Genomic DNA, 8,117 nt, shown 5'->3' with positions numbered 1-8,117 from the left:
GTTACTGCGGACGGCACTTACTGCTACAACGTAATGTCGTTCGGACTAAAAAACGTCGGACCCACATATCAGCGGCTAATGAACAAAGTATTCCGGGAGCAGATCGGGCGCAACCTGGAAGTCTACGTGGATGATATACTAATCAAGTCACTCCGAGTGGCAGATCATTGTACAGACATAGAGGAAACCTTTCGAACACTAAGGAGGTATGGAGTCAAGCTGAACCCCCAAAAATGTTTGTTCAAAGCAAAAGGCGGGCGCTTCTTGGGATACATCGTGACCGAGCGGGGCATAGAGGCGAACCCTAGCAAGGTGAAAGCACTGCAAGACATGCCACCTCCCAAAAATCTAAGGAAAGTGCAACGCCTCATCGGCCGGATAATGCCATTGTCGAGATTCATCTCTAAGGCAGCCGACCGGAGCTTGCCATTTTTCAAGATCTTGCGCGGAGCCACCAAATTCCAATGGGATCAGGAGTGCGACCGGGCGTTCGAGGAGCTGAAAGCCTATCTGAATTCATTGCCCGTACTGGCTAAACCGAATGTAGGCGAGCCACTCCATATATACCTGTCATCAACCGAGCATGCTGTCGGCTCGGCGCTGGTGAGGGAAGGCGGAGAAAAGCAGCCAGTGTATTTCTTGAGCCACATCTTAAAAGATGTTGAGTCCCGCTATACTGGTCTCGAGAAGTTCGCGTTCGCCCTAGTCATGGTCGCACGGAGACTCCGTCCTTATTTCTTGGCGCATACTATCATCGTTATGACGAATAGCCCGCTGGGAAGAGTACTCCTAAACCCCGAAGCGTCCGAGCGGCTCATTAAGTGGACGACGGAGCTCAGTGAATTCAACATCCAGTATCAACCCCGATCGGCGATCAAGCCGTAGTCCTTGGCCGATTTCATAACAGAGGTACAAAATCCTGAACCCGAAGCTTTGTGGAAGGTATTTATGGACAGGTCGTCCACTCGGCTCGGGAGTGGGATCGACATCTTGCTGCTCTCTCCTCAAGAAAAACGGATGCTTCTGTCCGTCCGGCTGGATTACCGGGCAACAAATAACGAGGCGGAATATGAGGCCCTCATAGCCGGCCTACAGACCCCGCGGCATGTGGGAGCCCACCGGGTGATACTGTACTCTGACTCCCAATTGGCCGCTCAGCAACTCTTGGGGTCCTTCGAGATAAATAGCGCAAGGCTCCGGCTCTACGCGGAGGCCTTTGAAAAGCTCAGAATTAACTTCATCGAGGTTGTCATACAGAAGATCCCCCGGGCCGAGAACCAGTCAGCGGATGAATTAGCCAAGCTCGCCAGTTCAATATCATCGATCGTCATCCAACAGCCAATTGAGCAGGTGTCCTTGGTGGTGCACATCGACCAGATGGAAGGCCTCACATTCCCGAGCGATTGGAGAACAGCCATAATAGAATTTTTACGTTCAGAGGTCACGCCGTCCGATCGGGAGGAAGCCCAGCTACTGAGGAGGAGAGCCGACCGGTTCACGCTCATTGGGGACCAGCTTTACAAAAAGGCGTTCTCTCGCCCGATGTTGAAGTGTGTCAGCTCGGAAGACGCAGAATATATTCTCCAGGAATTACATCAAGGATCTTGTGGAGGTCATCCGGGCGGCCGATCGTTGGCTAGGAAGATCTTGCTGGCCGGATACTTCTGGCCAACTCTACAGGAAGACGCCGCTCGGACCGTCGCTACCTGTCTTTCCTGTCAGAAGTTCCACAGCTTCTCCCATAGGCCAACGGAGAAGATGAAGGCGTCTACTGTGTCTTGCCCGTTCGACCAGTGGGGTATGGATATAGTGGGACCTTTCCCTATGGCGACCGGGCAACGAAAGTTTTTATTAGTGGCGGTCAACTATTTCTCCAAGTGGGTCGAAGCCGAACCACTGGCCAAGATAACTGAGCAGATGGTCAAGAAGTTCATCTGACAGCATATAATCTATCGGTTTGGCATTCCTCGACGGCTCATTTCGGATAGCGGGCGGCAGTTCGTCGGTCAGCAGCTCGGTGAATGGTGCAAGGGGTACGACATCGAACAACACTTCACTTTTGTGGCGTATCCTCAAAGCAATGGTCAAGCCGAAGTAGCCAACCGGGAGATCCTACGAATACTTCGGGTTCGGCTCGATCGCATGGGAGGAAGCTGGGTGGACGAGCTGCCCGGCGTACTATGGGTCATTCGCACAACCCCAAAGGAGGGGACGGGGGTAACACCGTTCCACTTGGTATATGGGGGAGAAGCGGTCGTCCCAATCGAGATCGGAGTCGAGTCCGATCGGATCCAGAACTACGATGGGGACAACGCCCAGCGGAGACAGCTGGAGTTGGACCTAGTTGACGAAGCACGACCTAAAGCAGCCGTTCGGCTGATGACCTACCGGCAAAGAATGAAGCAGAATTACAACAGGCGTGTAATTCCCAGAGCATTCCAGGTCGGCGACCTAGTATGGAAGAAGGTGAAGTCGGTCGGCGATGTGAGTAAGATGGCAGCTCCCTGGGCGGGGCCCTTCAGAGTCGTCGAGAAGCTCCGATCGGGTGCATACTATCTGGAAGATGAGGACGGACGGCGGCTAGAATGATCATGGAGCGCAAACCATCTCCAGCCATATCGAGCGGGGTAAAAGGTGCGCCAGTGTAATCTATTTCATGTATGCCTCATTCGTTTGTATCCTTTGGCTGCAGGAGTAAAAATTAAAAAAGACAAAAGATATGAGCATTTGTTGCCGAATGACAAAACTCCTTGAAAACCGTCGAGCGGCGACGTTAAACTCTATAGTCGGACTGGCGACTATATACCCCCCAGCTTGAAGACCGTCGAGCGGCGACGTTAAACTCTAGAGTCAAACCGGCAACTATAAAAACCCCGGCCTGAAGACCGTCGAGCGGCGACGTTAAACTCTAGAGTCGAACCGGCGACTATAAACCCCCCGGCCTGAAGACCGTCGAGCAGCGACATTAAACTCTAGAGTAAAACAGGCGACTATAAAAACCCCGGCCTGAAGACCGTTGAGCGGCGACGTTAAACTCTAGAGTTGGACAGGCGACTATAAACCCCTCGGCCGGAAGATCGTCGAGTGGCGACGTTAAACTCTAGGGTCGAAGTGGCGACCATGAATACTCCACTCGGAAGGTCGTCGTGTGACCGCATCAAAGCCCGACACTTAAGGGCAGGCGAGTGGCTATCCTAAAACCCAAAAGGGACCAACGAATAAAAGCATTTTGGGCATAGATTCCGCTCGGGCCATAAGGTTACTAATGACAAATAAGGGAAAACAAGCTAACAAAACAAAAGCTGCATTCAAAAGTAGCAGTTAAAACAAAGGTTGGCCGACCGAGCAGTAGAAATATAAAAATACAAAACATCAACTTCATTCAAGATAATTAAAGATATGCTTGGGGATGGTAGTAAGAAGTGTCGCGTGCTCCCGGACAGGAATGCCCATAGATGCTGGAAGGTGTCCCTTGACCTTCAGATAATCCGCCGTGGCGGTGATGGCCAGCTCAAAGGCCTCAGCCAGCCGGCTGCAGACCTTCTCAGCGAACTCGTTTGAGCGAATGTATTTTTGCCTTAGCGCAAGGAATCGGCTCGGCTCAGCCTCCTGGTACTCCTTGAAGACAGCGCGTGAGGCCTCAAGGGCCTCCTGAAGGTTTTTCATCTCGTCCTTAAGGGCCACCACTTCAGCCGAGCAACCCTTTTTCTCAACGTCGAGCAGGTCGACGAACTCCTTCACGCGCTGTTCTAGGGCACGGGCCTCCACATTCTTCGCTTCCAAATCGGAGATAGCAGTATTCTTCCGAGTGGTTGCGAGTTCTATCTTGCGGTCATAAGTTTTGACTTGCTTTTCAAGCTGGTCAAGCATGTATGCTTGGTCAGACATCTTCTTCCGCTCGGCCTCTAGCTGCTCCTTGGTCTTGGCCAGCTCCTTTTGCAGCTCAACATAAGAAGGGCCCTGAGAAGAGGACGACGCGCTGGAAATCTTGAGATGCTTCAGCTTATCTTCCAACAACGCCAGACGAGCGGCAACCGCTACGTCTTCCACCCATCGCTGACAAAAAAAGAGCTTTTTACTGCCGAACGGGGGGGCAATATAAAGAAGTTTGAGGGGACAGAAGACTTACGCCGGTGGCATGCTTCATGTGATTGTTAGCCAGCAGGCCGGGAGGCATTGTGGCGACGCGGGCTCGGGCGTCCGCCCATACCTCGGCGAGTGGCCCCTGGATGGCGATCATGTGCTCAGGGGCCTTGGGCCGATCCGACTCCGCAAGGTAGTCCTCGGTAGGAAGATGCAGAGTGGCCTTAATGGTGCGGCGCCCGCCCGGCGTCGTGTGAGTAGATGCTGAGGGTTCAGATGCAGGGGCGGATGGCTTGGATAGTATGGTCGAGCGGCGAGGCCTCCGAGACATCGGAGGCAGGGAGCTAACTGGCTACGCGACGATGGGGTCCTGAGAGGGCTCTAGTTGTGACGGAGTCCGATCGGAGGACAAGGACTCGACGGAAGGAGCCTTGCCTCGGGGAGACAGAGGACCCGTCAGCTTGGACACTTGCACCGCGGAGGTAGCCGAACGAAGTGGCATCTCAACGCGTCGCCTTTTCCTGTTGAGTGGGAGCTCGTCCTCCGGAACGGAGTCTTCCTCCCAAACGGTCGGTTCCCTGCTGGAGGTTGCGCCACTCGTCACCTCCACTGGAGAAGTCTGAGCGGCCGACTCCCCCACATTGGTCTCACTCTCACCCTCGTGAGAGCCAACCGGAGCAATACCCATCTGCTCCATTTCCTTGGTCGCTGCCACCTCAATCGCCTCCGCCTTTTTCTTCAGAATCCCGAACAGCACAGATTCCATGACGATGTTCGCTGCAAAGAAAAGAGAAGGAAATCAGTTAGAACTCAAGGCAAATGCACAAGTAAATTTCTTACCAAAGCTGCTCGGGAGTTTGGTTTGGCTCGGACTCAAACCGAACATGTACATCACTCCTTCAGGGAGAAGCTTGTTGATGTCAAGCTTCAGACCGGCTAGCATGTTTACCGCTTGAAGGTAGTCTGGTCGGGTCTTATACCTCTTCAGTTCGGGAGAGGTAGGCAGTCCGACCTGCCACTTGGTTAAGAAGGGGAGCCGTTCGGGAAAGCGGAGGAAGAAAATGTATTCTTTCCAATGTTTGTTGGAGGTAGACATTTTATCGAAGAAGACCAAGCCGATCCGAGACTGGAACAGATAAGTGCCCAGCTCGGATTGCTTGGGGTAATAGAAGTAGTAAAAAACCTCCGGACGAAGGGGAATATTGTGGATTTTGAACAACACAACAACTTCACACAGAAGGCGGAAGGAATTTGGCACTAATTGGCCGAGCGGAATACCGAAGAAATTACAAACTTCGACGATAAAAGGATGAAGAGGAAATCGCAGACCGGCTGTGAACTGATCGCGGAAAAAACAAACAGTGTCGCGCGACGGTTTGTGTGGCCAAGCGGAAGGCGAGGGCAAAATAAGTTTGAAATCAGAAGGAAGATCGAAGGCGTTAATTAAGCTCTCTGCGTCGCGCCGATCGAACTGTGACTCCATGGTTGTATACCTTGGGTCGGGAGTGAGATCAGCGGGCTGGGAAGAGCTAGCCATTGCCGGAATAGGGGAAAGACCAAAGGCAGAAGGAAGAGCAAGGGGCTCGACGGAAAGGCGATAAGAACAATAACCACGGAGCACAAACACAGCAAAGAATGCGGGAAGAAACACAAGAACAGAGGAGCAAGAGGCAAGAGATCCTTACGGAAAAGAAGGCGATTGAAAGAAGAGGGCGAAGGGTCGCCGGAATACCGAGGAACAAAGTCGCCGGAGCACTGAGCGCAAGAGAAGGCTTCTGGAGACGCGAAGGCGAAAGTACGGCGGAGGAGAACGACAAGAGCTTTATAAGGTTAAGCTCAGTCTCGCCGAACCGTTGGATTCAGGTCACGGGACCCGAGGCCCATATCTGACCGTTCGTTTCAAACCGCCGAAGGTCCCATCGGACGCGACGCCGCCGCCATACAATGACGGCAGCAGCGCCACGTGGCATCTGGTCACAGGAGCGCATTTAATCAGCCCCATTACGGCGCAGGGGCAGCGTGCTCCGCCATAATAGCAAGGATTTGCAGCATTCCAAGGAGATCCGAGAGGCATCAGGGTTGACCGCCAGCGGGTCGGCAGGAAAATCATCAGTAGCCGGTCGAACGACAGTACGTGGCTCCATTTAGGCCGGACGGAAGGGCATTATCGAAAGTGGCAGATCGGCTGTCACTCGGATAGACTCACAGTCCAGTCAGTCGGACTTAGCTCCTCCTTCGACTAGACTTGAGAGGGAGGCACGTGATCCGGTGGTAAGGACGCGTGGAGGTCAAAGGTCAGGAGGGTCAACCCTAAAGTCCTACCGAGCGGATAGGTCATCCGATCGCCTGGCCAGAAATCCCCCAGGCCGGATGGAAGACAGCTCGACCATGGGTCGGGTTTCCGACGCTCAAGGTAAAAGAACTATCAGTCCGAGTGGCCAGGCAGCTCGGAAGAATCGTAAACCAAGAAGGCGCAATCTCATCCGAGCATGCGACCGTGGACTTTCCCGGTCGGTCCGATACACTCACATCCCAGTACGCCAGGAGAATCGAGTGGTTGTCCCGACCGAATCACTTGACCTTGGAACCGACAAGAGGCGCAAAAAGACGAAAGGGATAGCTGGTAATATCATCCTCGAGACGTCTGCTGCCGACAAACAGCATGGTCGGCGGCCGGACCGGACAGAGTATCGTACGGTGGAAGTTTCCATCGTCACATCAGGGATAATGTCGGACGATTGCGTAATAGCTTCAGACGTGCTTTTCTGACACACTCATTTGAATGTATGTTTGGGGAAGCGGGCACACATCAAGAGGCGTGCTCGCGCCTCCCCGGGTCCTATATAAGGACCCCAGACTTCAACGGAGGTATGCAGAATTCTCATCACTGTAGCCACAGTCACCGTGTCTTTTTTCTTCTTCGCCTAACTTGAGCGTCGGAGGGTCGTTGCCGGGAACCCCTTCCCGGCTCAGCTTCTTTGCAGGTTCGCCGGAGATCTACATCACCAGTCGAAGACAGCGTAGAGCGCCATGCCCACAGCGTCTATCGACTCAGCGCTCGGACAGGATCAATAGCCAAAGTGAATGTTCTATTAGAATCAATGTAGTATCTCCATTGAAAATTCAAATATTATATTTATGGTTGTAGAAAATATCAATAATAACGAATTTGTAAAATAAATTATTTAGCATAAAAAGATTAGTTGTTTTTAATGCTTCACTTAATTATTATTTGAATTTTTCTTAAATTTATTATTCCATTAAACTGAATATATTGAAAAAAAAACTAACTTTCTAACTAAACTAAATTTATATATCCTTTATTTTTTAGATTGAAACATAATTTTATTAAACAAAATCAATTTTTTAAATATAATTAGAAAAAAATCAGTTAATTTAATTTTTAATTAAATTAATCGATATTTTATTGATTCAATTTATTCGATCTTTTTTAAAAAAATCTATCAGTTTAATTAGATTATCGGAAATTATTAAGTTCATTTTAAATATTGATTATACTTCACATTTAACTTAAAATTCTCATAAAGAAATACTGAAAACATTTTTGCATAACAACCTAGATGAGCAAAAATTTAATTAAATCAAATAAATGAATCAAAAATGGATAAATTTTAAAATTCGGTTTGTTTTATTTAAAAATTTAATATTTTTCTTAAAATATCGATTAATTCAGTTTAAATTTGATTTTAAACATTCTTTTTCAATTAAATTGAATAAACTAAAATTTTAGACCAAACTAAATTTTTAAATACTATTTTATAGTTCAAAATTGAAGTTTATTAAATAAAATGTAAATTTTAGATCATAATTGGAAAATGTTAGTTAATTCATTTTTTCACTAAATTAATTGATATTTTATTAGTTTAATTTATTATATTTTTTTTTAAAAAATAATTTAATTAGTTTTTTAAAAAAATCATTGAATTAGATTAATTTTGTTCAATTTTAACGAATAGCCACATTGATTTTGTTGTAAGATAAACTGAGAAAAAATAAAATTACGCAGATAGCAT

The sequence above is a fragment of the Zingiber officinale genome, chromosome 8B (assembly GCF_018446385.1).
Source record: "Zingiber officinale cultivar Zhangliang chromosome 8B, Zo_v1.1, whole genome shotgun sequence".
In the NCBI taxonomy this organism is placed as follows: domain Eukaryota; kingdom Viridiplantae; phylum Streptophyta; class Magnoliopsida; order Zingiberales; family Zingiberaceae; genus Zingiber; species Zingiber officinale.
Note: the sequence above shows the minus strand (reverse complement) of the source record.